The sequence below is a fragment of the Vipera ursinii genome (genome assembly GCF_947247035.1).
Source record: "Vipera ursinii genome assembly, chromosome: 11".
In the NCBI taxonomy this organism is placed as follows: domain Eukaryota; kingdom Metazoa; phylum Chordata; class Lepidosauria; order Squamata; family Viperidae; genus Vipera; species Vipera ursinii.
The window spans coordinates 12,271,503-12,288,402 of NC_139524.1; positions in this window are offsets into that span (position 1 = coordinate 12,271,503).

The window sequence follows — 16,900 nt, forward strand, 5'->3', positions numbered from 1 at the left end:
CTTCCACGGTCGTAAGTGTGAAAAACAGTCATAATTCACTTTTTTTTTAGTGCTGTTGTAACTTTGAGCAGTCACTAAATGAACTGTTGTAAGTCGAGGACTGCCTGTATTTCATTCCCATTTGCAGAGGAGGTCACGGATGGGTGGGTGAGGGAAAGAAAAAGAATGGGGAGACACACTGTGGTTTTTCTTTTCCTGAGCTCTTAACATCAGAATGTGAATCGTTGCTAATTTCCCATTTCCACGAAAATGATCTTGCTTAAATATTAGGTCCGCCGCTCCTTCACTCACTATTTCAAACAAACCCTCCTGATTTCTCTATAACTTTGAACAAAGGACACTTAATGAGTAATGCATAGCAGTCTTGGGTTGGGATGGACTAAAAAAACAAAACAAGACACAGTTCAATCTCCGTAGTTTGCTTCACGGAGGGAAGACACTTCGGTTGCTTGGCATGCATTCGTGGATTTAGTCACTAAAGCCCAACGCTTCAAAAAGAATTTGACTAACAAGCTGGAAAAAAACCTACCTATAATTCCAAACTAAAATTTTCCTTCCTATATATGCTGAGTATATGGTAGCACTGACTATGCATAGCACAAAGGTAGAATTTTTATTGTTGTGGCGTTTTAACCAGAGCTTACATTGCAACCGGGGCCAAAGTAGGTTGAATGTTTGGCTGCCTTTTTTTGCGATGTCTTGATCTTGTGGGAGCTGAGTATCAGTTAAAATAGTAACAAGCAGGAGCAACAACAATGCTAGCCATCCTGGATCACCAATATTGTAGCTTAGATCAAGAATGTCCAAGATGATAAAGTTTATAGGCTAGAGCAGAGGATGGACAGTCTCTCTGTTCTTGGGATCTGCTCTGGTTTGGAACTGTAGGATAAAAAGAAAAAAAGAAATCAGAAACAAAAACCAAACTTATTGTGCCACATGACCTTATCTTCAGCATGATTGTCTATGCTTCATTGTGCTCCTTGAATACCTATTTCTAAAGGTTGGTAGTAATAAAAAAAAACCCACGTTGCAGTAGTAGGAAAGCATACAATGCAGAAATATATACTGCACACACATACACGCACTAATAGAAAACATACACTGAAGTGGCATTGTTTTATTTTTAAATAAAAAGAATAGATCTGTGAAATGTTAACACATTAGTTTTAAATCTGATTTCTTATAGCTGAAGCTCTGCCAACTGCTTTCCATCAGTTCAATAACTTTTGGTAAAATTGTTTGGACTACAAGGTTGTTAAAGCAATAGCATGTAGGCTTATATACTGCCCCCATAATGCTTTACAGCTCTCTGGATGGTTTACAATGTGAAAGCATTATTTGCATATTGCCCCCAACTATTTGGGTCCTGATTTTACTAACCTCGGAAGGATGGAAGGCTGAATCAACTTTGAGCCCATTAGGATCAAACTCCAGACTGTGGGCAGAATTTGCCTGCCATATTGCATTTTAATCACCAGGGCTCAAATTAGTATGGCTCTTTCGACCATTTTTCCCCAAATTGGCACTAAATAGGATGCATTCCGTATGGGAATTGCAAGGGAGTTAACATGTATCAATGACATTTGAAAGAAATATACAGTGGATATAGTGCATAGAAATTATGTTACTATGAAGTATACCACACTGCAAAATCTACTTGTTCACACTGTTGTTTGGTGTTATATTTGCAAGGCACCTTGCTTGAATGTGATGTGCTTGTGAAGGATTAACGGAAAGGCTGTGGGATCACTAGATAGCCAGTAAACTGTGAGATTGGGCCACTGATGACGTGGCTCACCCATTTTCTCGAAGAAAGTGTGCATGTGTGTGTTAATGCCTTCATTATTTATCTTACAGTACAGTCATTCTAGGCCAGTTTGAATGTAAGGTTACATTCCTGTAATCTGGTGCTTTCTGGCAAAAATGCTTTGGTCTTTCTAACTCCATGTTAAATCCAACTAAACTTGAATGTGTAGACATTTTTACACCATCTGTATATCTAGTATCATACAAAATCAGTTCTTTGTGTCTGTCTGGATTTAAGTTTGTGGTAGAAATTGGGAAGTCTGCAACAAAGGAATCTGTTTGGACAGGGCGCATGATAGCATGGAATTTATGAAACAAGCCTAAAGGACAGTTGACCTAGGCTGAGATCTAGTAAGCTCTCCTCTTTGGAACAGGAGATACATACATCTCACATGGTATGTGGACTTAGAGAACAGATATGAATGATTACACTAGTCCAGTTCATCCAATCTTCCCTCTTCTTTCTGTGAAGAAAGAACAACACTCGTTGAGTCTTTGTGGCTTTCTTTACACATGAATTTGCAGAATCCTTGATTGTCCGGAACTTAATACCTTCCAAATGAGTTGTGGTACAGCCTCCTTTATCCCTAGCAGGTATGATGGGATTTATAGGTCTGTGTACCCAGGTTAGAGACAGGCTATTACATATAATCAGTGATAAATGTATTGGTGGAATGTTACAAGTTCAGATGAGTTTATAGATAGCACAATAAGTGTAAGCCATGGATTTGAAAAATAAGTTATTCACTATGCCACAGGTGGCTGAGTTCACACTTATTGCTGAACCATAAGTCATGGTTTACAAACCAATGCTTGAGTTTACCGATTGCGCTAAGCCTAGTTTGGCATGTGTACTGAGTATTCTTAATGTTCAGTGCCTTAGCTATTCTCAGATGTGACACAGTCCAGCAGATTTGCAGTTGTAGATCCAGTATATCTGGGTGCCATCAGACTGAAGGAACAACTTTTACATTCAACCAGGAATAGTCTTAACTACAGGCAAGAAAAAGTGGCTGGATCCACCGGATCTTGCTAAACCCATGCTGACAAATTCCTGCATTTGCATAATGTGCTGCATCCAAACAAACCACATTGTGACTTCAGGTGAGGCCTGTTTCTCACAACATCCTGAGTTACAGATTATCGATCCCATTTTAACCCACCCCAGCATATCCTGCAAACGAAGCTAATACGAATAATAATGTCAAGACATACAGTAGGATAAGTGAACATGGGTAGCTGGAAACTCTTCTGAGGTCTGACTCTTACATTTGATACAAGAAAATATTTTCAGCAGTAACCCAAGTTGAGTGTAATAAGTAGTTCCAACCTTTGGGCTGGTTGCACGAAGCTCTAAGCCATAATATGGTTTGCTTGTATTTAGCTTAACATGATGTTCTTAATGTGATGTATTTGTTCCCCCCCCCAAAGACATCATGGGCTTTTTATGACAAACCATAATTTAGAATCTTACTTTCTTAAGATTATAAATTGTGTCTTCTTTTAATCATGGCTTCAGCTTATATCTGAACCCAAATTGAAGGTTATTTCTGTGCTCTGCTCACTTTTTTTTTTAACATAAAAAGTCCCGATTATCTCACTAGTTTATAAGATTCACTCTGCCTTTCCTAACTTCTTCAAACCATAAATTAGTGTCATTAATATTAGTAAATTAGCTCAGTTTGTACATAGCATTAAGCCTTAACTTATGTTTTTTACAATGTTTGAACAACATGGCTTAAAGTAATTGGCAAACCAGGCCAGTGTGATGTTTTGTTTGTTTGCTTTTCAACAAATCTGAGGTTAAAAATCCCAATTTTGTGTTACATGAGAATTCCACCATCGTTTTGGTCATCAGTGCCTATATCCTGTTTGGTTTCTTTTCCTTGCTGGAAAACAAAATATGGAATTACAAGCCAACCTTTTCAAAGTTCTGAGTTCATTTTAGTGCAGCATTAACAATATTGATGGATCTTTCTTTCCCCTAGTTGGTGTGATGTATACATTTTTATATGGACTATGCTTCTCTCACCACCCCTCTTTTAAAAGTTTGGCAGACGCGCAGTCTATAGAGACTATATAATAGATATAATAGATATTATATAGGCTATCTAATAGATATTTTGTTTAAACTTGGTGAGTTTGTTTGGGAGATAATTAGGAAGGAGAAACTGACATCTTAGCTTTTCAAAAAAGTAGAATATTACTAAACACGGATAGACTAGGGCAGGGGTAGGCAACCTCGGCTCTTTTATGACTCATGAACTTCAACTCAGCTTGGCTGGCTCAGGAATTCTGGGAGTTGAAGTCCATGAGTCATAAAAGAGCCGAGGTTGCCTACCCCTGGACTAGGGATACAGTTAAGACATTTTGCTATGACTATGGAGGAGGAAATATTTTACATTGATGATGATATTATCCATATAGTTGTGTCTGGCTCTTGGCGATTCAATGGGTCAGGTCTCTACATATCTTCTGATCTTGCGCTGCTTCTTTGAGATCTTCTATGCTCCGGTTGGTGCGAGCTTTGATGGTGATTTTATATTATCCATCTGCGTCTCTAGCTTACCAGTTGCATGGACAAAAGACGTTGGCTATTAGATTCAAGCATCCTCTGGCAATTTCTAATGCAATATTGATCTTAGTTGGGAAGAAAGTAATGCAGAATAATTGAGGCATCTTGTTGGGGTTATTGCTAAATTAATATAAATCGTCATATGAAATAATTTTAATATTGAGTTTACATTAAACCCTTAACCATCCTGTGGTTGATTGGTTGTTTTCTAGCTTGGTACTATGGATTACTTCCATCCATTACTATACTATTTGGTTCAGAATAAAGTTTTAATCTGATAAATTCCTTCAAAATTCTCACTGCCATCCCATTCTTTTCCAGCTTCTGTCCTTCTGATTCTTCCTAGATGGGAGGAGGAAAGAGGGAAATATTTTTGATCTCCACCCACTAGCAATCTTATCTTCTACTGAAATAAATGGTGAAATCATCTGAGTTGATTTCAGTGGAAAAAAGAAATGCTTGAAAATTTCCCATTGAGATCACAGCGTGCTTATTCTTAGCTCTGGATTGTATGTTATTTTATATCAGCCCCCTCCTTAAAAAAAAAACTACAGGTATTTTGTTTATTTAAATGACTTTTCTTACCATTGGCGTCAATCTCTGTTGAACTCTTTCATGTCAGTGTGTGGAACTGTGCTGTGGATAAAAATATGTTTTGTACTTCTGAGTGTTCTGTGTAGCAAAAGCAGTTTTGTTGGTCAATATAATGAATAACTTGCCTTTTAAAATTTCATTAAAATAATAAAACATCATAAGCTACTTACCACAGAATGTAAAGCTGTTGTTGATCCAGTCTATAGGACAATGTGATTCTCTTTATTGATTTAATGATTATACTTAACAATTTACTTTAAAAAAATAATACAGCATTTCACTGTGTCTTTATTTTGCTTATGTTTATATATTCTTTCTCTAAACAAATTTGCAAACTGGCTGACCGCATAAAGTGTTTCAGTACAAAAAGTCAAAATCCTAAAATGGTTGTTAAGCCCAGTGACTGTCTCAAAGAGGACCTGAGCAGGGGTTCGGAGTAGACCTCCAAGGTCCAACTCTGTTATTCTGTTAGGGTTCATCTAGAGAACATTCTCAAAGACTGTTGGTACTGAAGATAAACAAACCTTTTTAGATATCGTCACTTGGAAGCCTCTGCTACAAGGAGATACATGAGCATAATTTGCAAGTGGAAATTTTGGAGTGTCTATCTCTGGTAGATCTCAAAGTGGGGAGAAGTAATTGTTTTCTCTAAAGGGATGTGAACAGTGTTGGGATTCAGCTGGCTCGCACCACTTCTGCAGAACTGATAGCTAATTTTTTGTTGCCCAAGCCCAGAACAGACTTCCGGAAGCAGCATCCACACAGAGAACCGGTTGTTCACCTATTTGAATCCCACCACTGGATGTGCAGTAAAATGAAACTTCATAGGAGTATTATTCTACTAGGCTCAGACTTTCCAACTACACTAGCCCAAAATGATTATTTTGTTTGAAAAGAAAAAGTGAGGTTATTCTAGCCTGGCATTCTTCCAGCTGCATTGGGAGTGAACTTCCAATGTTGGCTTGAAAATTGTGAGAGCTGCAATTCCAGCCTAGATTGTGATTTTCTTTGTGACTTCTCAAGATGACCTCATCATCTAAGATCACAAACTTGTGCAGTAGGGCAATCACATTCTCTCTCCCTTCATGATTCATTAAACATCTGAATGATTCATTAAACATGATGTAGTTTTGGAAATTTAATGTGGAGTCTGGAACAAAATCTCTCTTGACAGACTCAGGTAACTTCCATTATCTCCACTTCCTCTTTCAACCACAAGATTGTCAAAACCAGCAGAGGTGTTCTCCATTCCACGTCTGTGGCTCTCCATATAGTGTTGGACTGCAGCTCCCATTAGTAAAGACAATGGGTGATGGAGCTGGAATTTAATATTTGCAGAACTATAGATTTTTTAAAAAAAATCTCTTGCAAAAATGACATTCTTTTTAAAATTCAGCCCCCTGGACTTAGGCAGTTCAATTTCATGTTCAAACAGGTAAGACTAAATATCTAAGGATGTTCGAAAAATATTGATTGAAGGCAAAGCTGAAAAAAACACCAACCTCAGTACTTTCAATAGACCACCTTGCCAGGAACATTTTTTGTGGAATCATCACAGCTGGCCCTCTGCTTTGTTCAACTATGTTTTGTTGTAATAATAATAATAATAAACCTTTATTGTCAAAGTACAACATGTGTACATTGAGATTAGCTGAGCCTCCCCCTGTGCTCTCTCCCCCCAACACACAGTGACAACAAACCCTCCATCCCACCACACTATGTGAACCCACTACACCACACACCGGCCTCCCAAGTCAATTCTGCATAAGATTATGTCCCATTTAAAAGCCTAACAGCCCACGGATAAAAGCTATTTTTCAGCCTGTTGGTACGGCTGGCTATACTCCTATATCTCCTACCGGATGGTAGGAGAGTAAAGAGATACCGTCCAGGGTGTGAGTCATCCCTCAGAATCTTCCTTACTCTTCCAAGGCAACGAGCCCTGGCGAGGTCATCCAGTGGTGTCAGGGAACAGCCCACAATGTCTTGTGCTGTGCTCACCACCCTCTGTAATACTTTCCTATCCGCGGCTGTCAGACCAGCATACCAAACCACAATACAGTACGAGAGGACGCTCTCTATAGTAGACTGGTAAAAGAGGGTCATTAGCCCTTGTTCTACCCTGTTCTTCCGCAAGACTCTTGTTGTGTCTGAAAATAGTCAATTTGATTTCCCACAAGGCATCAGACTATTATGTTGGGCCACCAGAATGTCAAACGGGTCTTCTGAATCCAGCTTTCCCCTACTGGGTCGGAACCTCTTTATCTTTACTGATAGAAAGTCACGTGGTTCTTCATATGGATGTGTTGGGAAATTTTCCAGTTCTGACCCAGGTTTTTTTTTTCCTTCTCCATGGCACTCCTCCCCAAATGATGCCAGTCACCAGATATTCCTTCATGAGAAATTATTTGAACAGTAGCTGCGCAGCTGTGTAAATATATTAAGGATTTTAAAAAATACCATTTTTTATTTTCATTTTTTGACATTGTAAAAGGAAAATCTTGATTTTTCTCTTCCTTTAATCTCCACACTTAGCCTGCCCTGCCAAAAGACCTACAGGGAAATAAAAGATCCAAGCTGGAGAAGAAATAACAATAATAACACAAAAAGTCAACAGAATATGAGACCTTTCCCCCCTTCCCCTCCCCACTTGGATCTAAATGTACCCTGACATCTGCCTGTTTGGAGACAACCTCCAGTTTTTCTAATTGAGCATTTTCTAAGAATCCTTCCTTCCTTGGCCTTAAGGCTCAGTTAGTTAAAAGTTGTGTAATTCTGACAATCCTTCCCTGAACTGGAGGGACAAACCATGCCTACAAACGACTGGGATGGCTCCAGATGACTCCATGGTGACTTCCTCTGTTCCCAGCATTGATAGGGTGAGTATTTCTGGTAACATAAAAGCAAAACTATTCCAAAAGCATGGAAAGGCTGGAGTCACACTGTGCTAGCCCAGAAATGTAGCTTGTTGGTTTGGGGATTTGCAGGTTCTGTGAATCTAGTCAAATTGTCATTTAACCAATGAACCATCACTGAGCCAATCCCAGCTTCACGTGATCTGTGAACCACAGTAGGGAGAACATAGGAAAATTCTTGGCTCAATCAGACCACATCTTGTGTCCAAAAGAGACAGATGGGAAGACAAGAACATTTTACAACTTCCAAACTCTTGTCTAAGAGCTGGTTCTGAAAGATATACTCTCTGCTACTCGTGGCAATTTATTTAATGTAGACGGTTGCTCACCTCAATATCATGTCTCTGGGAAGCTAACAATAGCTAAAAAAACCTATCACAACAACAACACAAGATAAACAACAACACAACATACAGTAAATACAAACCAGCAGCCAAGATAAAAGCTACAGTAATCCCACAGATTGTGCCATACCTCCCACCTCTGATGCCCAGTGATAGAATCAAGTCTTCAAGGCCTTAGAAAAGCCTACCAAGGTTGGGGCTAGTCTGATCTCTGGGGAATGATATTCCAAAAAGCAGGCCTTATGACAGAAAGGGTTATGTTCATGGGTCCTACCAAGAGCAGTGTGCAGCAGCAACCAAAAAAGCTAACACAATCCTGGGTTGTATAAACAGAGGCGTAGAATCAAGATCACATGAAGAATTATTACCGCTGTATAAAACCCTAGTGAGACCACACCTGGAATACTGCAGCCAATTTTGGTCACCTTATCACAAAAAAGATGTTGAGAATTTGGGGGGGAAAAATTCAGAGAAGAGCAATTAAGATGATCAAAGGCCTGGAGGCTAAAACATACAAAGAACGGCTGTGGGACTTGGGTTTGGCTAGTCTAAAGAAAAGAAGAAATAGGGGAGACTTGATAGCAGTGGTCCAGTATCTGAGGGGCTGCCACAAGGCAGAGGGGGCCAGGTTGTTCACTAGAGGGAAGGACGAGAAACAGTGGTTAGAAACTGATCAAGGAGAGAAGCAACCTGGAATTAAGGAGAAACTTCCTGACAGTGAGGACAATCAACCAGTGGAACAACTTGCCTCCAGAAATTGTGGAAGCTCCATCACTGGAGATTTTTAAGAAGAGACTGGACATTCACCTGTCTGAGATGGTATAGGTTCTCCTGCTTGAGCGGGGGGCTGGACTAGAAGACCCTCAAGGTCCCTTCCAGCTCTATTCTATTCTAGATGGGAGCTATACTGCCTCTACCGCTCGATCTGATGGGGCAGCTAGCCAGAGACAAGGAGAGATGTCCCTCAAATGTCTGTGGAGATTCTCAATCATTCTAGGTCATGGTTCTCCCAAAGGTGGTTTTTTAAAAAAAAACAACCAAAAGGCAATTGGACTTTCTTGGTGTTTTCTTTGAAAATATTTTTCTTCTTATCCAGGAAACTTCATTCATTCATTTGTATGGCCACTTGATTGAAGCTATGTGACTCCAGGTGGGTTGCAACTGTCAAAAAAGTCCCACAACAGCAGTCAAAGAGAAAGCACGATGCACATTGGGTGAACAATGAAACATCTAACCTAACATCCATTGCCCCATTACAGTCTACCCCTCATGTAACCCAATGCTGGGGGAGCGAGCCGTGTTTTAAAAGCCTGTTCAGACATAACCATGGTAGATGCCCTATGGATCTCAGTTGGGGGAGGTCCAGCAAGAGGGAAAGTTTGTTCTCTTCTTTTATTTATTTATTTATCTTTATTTACATTTCGTGTTAAAAACACACCATACACCAACAAAGACAAAAAACAACATTTACAATACACAAAAAACGAAGAAATCAAAAAATTGAAAACCATTTCAAAAATTTCACATTATATCTACTTCTAAACTAACAATTATATTCCACTCATTAAGTCTCTTATAACTATTCAACTCCAAAGCTTATTCATTAACAAAGAATATATCACTTCATTTTTGACCAACCTCCAAGCCACCCTCATTTCTTTAATCTTTTATCCATCCAAATATACCATTTATTCCATGATAGAAATGCTGGTGTCTCTTCTTTACCCTTCAACTTCTTGGTCAATGTGTCTGCTTCTGCACAATCAAGTATTCTCCTAATTATAACTTCATCCGGCGGGGTATGATTTGCCTTCCAAAATTGAGCATACCCCAGTTTGTTTTCTGTTCCCAACAGATGACACAGTTTAATGGAGCAGGGTGCTTTAAGCAGTAGTAAGATAGAGGCAGAAGAAGTAGTAGAGGAACTACTAGATAAATACAGATGTTATCATTTGTACCTTTGATAAAATTCTATGAGAAAACAGAATTGCATAATAAATTCCACATCTGAAGGCATCCTAAGGAAAAAAAAACACATTTAGAGATGGATATTTCATGTTACTAAAACCCCTATAAACCCTGCGTGCAGTTTCTGAACTTTTAAGTGTCAATACAATGGACCAAAAATAAAAATAAAATAAAATCCCTTGAAAGAAATATAGTTAGGATGCTGATTCTTTGATGAGATTTTTAATTTCCTTTTGTAGGCGTCCACTGGGTCACTCAAATCATGGATATTGGTCAATGAAAAGGTTGGAAAAGCACGAACTGACGAAAAATGGGATTGGCAAGAAGATATTTTTTTAAAAACAGTTTACAAAATCACTGCATACGTATTTGAGTTGAAAGAGTACAATACATCTGGGCGGGAATTTCTGAAACACGGTTACTGCCTCATAGAAAAGGCACAGTAACACAATAATTAAAGCAACATGGATATGGTCACTTCCCAAATACTGAATAAGTAAAAAATTATGATTTATAGTTGGTTTTGGCCAGGAAATTTCTCAAGCTAAAGGTTCTTTCGTTTTGTATTCTGGTTCTGCTGAATCAAACTGTCCTCAAGCTTCCTCTTCTCCTCCAGTTGCTACACTTATTTTTATAATTTATTGTAGAAAAATTGGGCAGTTGCCTTTGCGAAATAAGGATGCACATGCAGTTTGTTTTAAAAAATTGCTGTGCTGTATCTGTAAATTCATATGAATTATTTCCGCAGTTCTGAAATAATATTTGCATTTTGCCCAATTTTACCTTCCACCAGAAGAAACAGGAAAAAAAATATTTTCAGTATTACTGCACTGATATCTGTATTGAAATAATGTACTATCAAGATTCATAATATTACCAAAAAAAAGTTAAACCAGTAATGGCATGCTCTGTGTACAGAAAAAAAAGAGAAAGAGAAATCTGTTTTATTTTAAAGCAAGCTAAATTGATTATACCATTGATGAAGACTTTTATCACCATATTTTATGACACATATGGATTTTACGGTAAATGTTCTATTCCCCACAATTTTGTTTTCAGAAGATAAAACTCCAGAATTGCCTTTGTGAAATGAGGATGTGCTTACAATTTAACAGAAACATTGCTATACCTTCAGATTTGTGGGAATAATTTTCCAGGTCTGAAAGAATACAGTATTTACATTTTGCTTAATTTTTGTCTTTTCCCAGAACAAATCTGTTTCATTTTAAAACAAGCTAAATTGATTTTACCACTCTTACAATCTTACAGATGTGACTATAATTGTGTTCCCCACAATTTTGTTTCCAGAATGATGTACCATAAAATAATTGCTAAAAAATATTTGCAACATTTTCCGACAACGAAATTAAAAGGGTTCACACAATGTAGTAAGCACTCTGAATCATCCATTTGGGCTACAGTATGGTTTTGGGCTTAGAGTACGGTTTATGGCTTAGTGTTTTATGCACATTCAACCAACAGTAGAATAAAAGTGAATTTGTCCCTTGACTAGCTCACACATTATCCCAAGCCTGCCCTGCTTTGTCCATGATTAGCAAATAACCCACCATTTCCTAGTTTTACACCAAACAATAGTAATTTTTTAAATCTATACGCTTCCCAACTCTGTGAAACATTACTTAGAGTGTTATATGAACCAGGCCAGTATCTATACTCTGTCAAGCATTTTTTATTAAAATTATAGGTAAAGGTAAAGGTACCCCCGCACATGTGTGCTAGTCGTTTCCAACTCTAGGGGCCGGTGCTCATCTCCGTTTCAAAGCCGAAGAGCCAGCGCTTGTCTGAGGACATCTCCATGGTCATGTGGCCGGCATGACTAGACGTCAAAGGCGCACGGAACGCTGTTACCTTCCCACCGTAGTGGTCCCTATTTTTCTACTTGCATTTTTACATGCTTTCGAACTGCTAGGTTGGCAGAAGCTGGGATGAGTAACAGGCGCTCACTCTGTTACGCGGCACTCAGGATTTGACCCGCCAAACTGCCGACCTTCTGATTGACAAGCTCAGCATCCTAACCCACTGAGCCACCGTGTCCCTATTAAAATTATAGCAATAACTAAAAAAATGCTACCTATTCTTCACTCATTCTGCTTAGAGATAAAGATGAAGTTCTCAATTCTCAGTTCATAATAACTGTATTGCCATGGTTGTTGATATTTCTTGCCAACAATACAGAGTGGATTGTTCTTCCCTTATTCCAGCCTTGATATTTTCTGATTGTCTCCATATGAGTATTGGGACAAATATTGTATGGGACTGACAGACAAGCCACTATACTGATATATAAACAGAGAGTAAACCTCAGTCCTTTCCAGCACTAATGATATTACTTAGTTGGGTAAAGAAACGTCTGCAAGAAAACAGCCAAGCTCAGAGAGCACCAAGGGCCTTACAATATTAACTAGGTTTAATCCTGATTATATTTACAGGGTCAATCATGGTTGCATAGGCGCTACCACCTGCTTTGACCATCCATCCATCTGAATCTCTCTCTCTCTTTCAGAATATTATTTTCAAGTTTTCAGTCTAGCCTATAGCCTTGAGATGTATCTGTATGTTGACCAGAGAACTTGCTCTCAAATTTCTAGAAGAGAGAGAGAGAGAGAGAGAGGAAGTTCTAGTGTTGATATTTCCAACAAGGCAGTGGTTATTCATTCAAGAGTTGATATATGAATAGAAGCTCTTGAGCTGATGATGGGACAGAATAATCATGAGCAACTGCAGGATAAGTTTAAGAAAACAATAAGGGAGGAAATGGCAGGAAACTCACCCCGAGGCTTACGGAATCGTTCAAAGGAAATTCTTCCACTGGGAAAAGGATGGGTGGGGTTAAAAAAAAAACACAACCCCCCTTTTTTTGTATTTGCTCCCATAACCTCTTTTTCCTTAAATGCTGATGTTAGCAGCAAGACAGAGTAATCCTAATGGGATCAGGGTGGTTGCAGAAGTAAAACTGGCAATCTAAAACTGCAATTTACTGATATTTCTTTGCATTCACGTTTTTCTTGGCATGAACCAAAGGAACTACTCCATGGACTGTCTCTCCTGTACAAGCCCTACCCTACGGACAAAACTCTTTGTCAGGATGTGGGAGACCAACAGAACTTTATTTTTTAAAATAATAAAAACTTGCAGAATCAGGCTGAGTAATTTCCTTATATTGTGATATCAACCAAAGCTCTTCTTAGCACACTGTTGGCTTAGCTGATTGGCTTGCCTAATTTTGGTGCGTCGATTCTTCTTCTAAGAATGGTGGTTTTGGTGCCTGCAATACATCCAATTTCCAGGTGGAGTAAAAAATGACAGCATAACATCCTTCCTTACTCTATAAGAAATTTGCAGTATTTCCATTTCAAGGTCTCCAGTGAAAGAACAGAACAAGGAAAGCCATCATCTACTCATAGGGGGGGAAGTGTGTTGAGAATTATGACACTATCATCTATAAAAGAAGCACTGGGGTTTCATTAGTAATATCCTTACAACTGCGTTGTGTTCTTGAAATAGCAGTAACCTTGAGTAAATGGATTCAGACTTGCAGGATATAAAAATCAAACTAATGTGATCTACCATACTCCACCCCAGTCCAACCAACTTGCAAGCAAATTTGAGCTGCAATGCTGAACATGCAGATTAGGGAATAAAATGTATTGAATCCTGGGAAGTGGTTTCTGGATAACCTGAAAAAAGGACTTCCCAGTTAATAACTAAGGTTCCAGCCCCTTACGTGAACTTGAGATATCATATCGATCTAATCAGATAAACCAAGCAGAGACTTCTTGGTCAAGCAGCACTTTAATTGATCAAATTAAAAGCAGCTGAGTGGCAAACAATCTGCAATGCTGGCAGAGTCATATCCAGAAGTGCTACACCTTGAAAAATGAGTAACATTGCTTTATAAACTTTGTTACCCAATGAAAATCAGACAACAGAGCCATTACATCTTAAGGAAGACATCAATCATTCCTTATTCCCTCCTTCAGTACATCCCATCCATGTACGTACATGATTCTCACGCCTGCATGAGATTTGCCTGGTGCAAAAGCCAATCACAAAAAGCAAGAAAGCAACAATTAGACTCAACAATTTCCCTTTGTTCCAGAACCTTTCATAACAATAGCAATAGGACTTGTATTTATATACTGCTTTATAGTGCTTTACAACCCTCTCCAAGCGATTTACAGAGTCAACAGCATATGAGTCCTCATTTTACCAACCTCGGAAGGATGGAAGGCTGAATCAACCTTGAGCCAGTCAGGATTGAACTCCTGGTTGTGGTTAGATTTAGTCTGCCTTACTGTATTCTAACCATTGTGCCCCCACGGCTCTTTGTTAATCAGAGATCTTAATCTTTGTTTCACAGATAATTCTCTTTCTGAATATGTTTGCTAAAAGTCCCATTGTTCAGAGGAAACCACTTTCCCTGCCCCAAACATATGACAATAACCATCTCTGCTCTCTGTGTTGATCCCTTCATGAGTTGAGTGGGATCACCTGGAATTTTGAGTTTGTTTTATGGGCAAAAGGATTGCCAGCATTAGATCGCCAATCGCAACATCTTTATAACAGATGGCAAAAAAAAAAAATTGCTGACTTTTTCCCCTCTCAGAACAAATCTGGATGATTTTGTGCCCCAGAGGCAGTGATGGAAATTGTACTGGTCAGTTCATAGGAGCCATTTCAAAGAAATTGAGAAAGTCTCCTCATGTGCTGAGGAATGAATTGGTTCTAAACTGGAAATAATCTGTTACTAAAAATGATTGAAATTCTACCTCCTTCATCTCAATAAATCCTGTTAAAGAAGGCTGTGTGTGCACTGGCTTGGAAGCATGATTTGGGATTTGGAGGCTCCTTTCTAACAGTTGCCCCATAAAATAGGAGAAGAGCAATCCACGTGGAGTTAATATTAACCATTGTTTGGTTGGTATATGTGTGAACCAGAGCCAGTGCTTGTCTGAGGATGTCTCCGTGGTCATGTGGCCAGCATGACTAGACGCCAAAGGCGCACAGAACGCTGTTACCTTCCCACCGTAGTGGTCCCTATTTTTCTACTTGCATTTTTTACATGCTTTCGAACTGCTAGGTTGGCAGAAGCTGGGACAAGTAACAGGCGCTCCCTCTGTTACGCGGCACTCAGGATTTGACCCGCCAAACTGCCGACCATCTGATTGACAGGCTCAGCATCCTAACCCACTGAGCCACCACGTCCCTTAATCACTAGTGGCAGTCAAAAATGGGAGGAGAAGAATGGACTTTAAAGGTTTCTGACCTGGCAGAGATGGCAAAGATCTCGGCTTATTTGAAAGATCACTCGCAAGAACGTTATGTTATGGAGTGGAGAAAATGGATTGAGTATATCCAGAACAAATATGGGACTAAGAAGTTTCATGTAGCATTTGAATAAGTCTTCCTTTCTTTTCTCCTTTTTTTCCTCTTTTTTATATATCTTATATTAATAGTGTTTGTAGTTATCCTATATGAGCTAGAGAGAGATAGATTTTAGAGTTTATGGTTGTTAGCATATGGATGTTTATGATTGTTTTTTTTGGTTTTTTATACCTTGTACTTAGCTCTGGGAAGTGGGGGGGAGGGGAGGGGGGGGAGGGGTAGGGAGGGAGGGATAGGGGAGGGGTAGGGGGGATTGTTAAAGATAAAATGTATGATAAAACTTTTCAATTAAAAAAAAATAAAAAATAAAAAAAATGGGAGGAGAGCCAGTAGAATTTAGGCATTTTTGTTGTTGCTGTTTTGTTTTCCTCTCTTCCCTGAAAAATTTTATTTTTAAAAATAAAATTTCAAATATTACAAAAAGAATGACGTGCTGACATCCTCAGAAGTACACGTAAAGTTGCAGACAGTGCAAATTTTGCTTAAGAAGAATCCATTGGAAAAAAAGCTTTTGTAATTCCACGTCAAAGAGTTCTACTCAGAAGCCATCCGCCCTCTCCTTCCCCCCCCCTTGGACAAAATGGGGGACTTCTCTTATGCCAGTCTGCATAGAGAGCAACTTTAGACCCGGATCAAGCCGAGGTCGTCTGAACAGGACCAACTAAAGCTCCCCGCGCCTGCACGTGCCAGCTGAAGTTAGGGCGGGATTATTCTTGAAGCAGCAGCAGTTTCAGATGCGCCTACCCAGGGGGCAGTAAGAAGTGGCGAGGTGACTCTATGGTTCATTACGGAGACGGGACCAAAAGCGGTGGAGAACGCGCAGGCGCATAAGGAGGGAGCCTGAGAGCGAGTGGGGAAAAAAATAATAATATCTCCAGCCGCTCTTCTGATTGGTTGGTTGGTCTTCTCCCCCCCCCGCCCTCTCTCTCTTCTTCCTCTCAGGGTAAAGCGCTCCTCTTTCGCGGCAGAGCCGTGGGAACGGGGCGGGCAGTGACCCGGAAGTGAACCCTCGACTCGACGGGGAGGAGGGAAAGGTAGCCAGGGGGAAAAGACGAGGACGAAAGGAAGGCCCGGCCTTGCTCCGACCCGCCGGGCTCGCTCCTTCCCGCTTCCCTCTGGGTCGCGCCTGGAAAGCGAGGGACCCGCTCTCCATCCCTCGCGGGAGAAGGAAGAGAAGGCGCCGTCTGACTGTCCCGGCCTGGTTTTCTCTCGAGGCCGCCGCCGCCGCCGCCTCGCTCCGTCCCTTGGAGGCCCCTTTCCTCCAGGCCGCCTTGGACGTGAAGAAGGCCTCT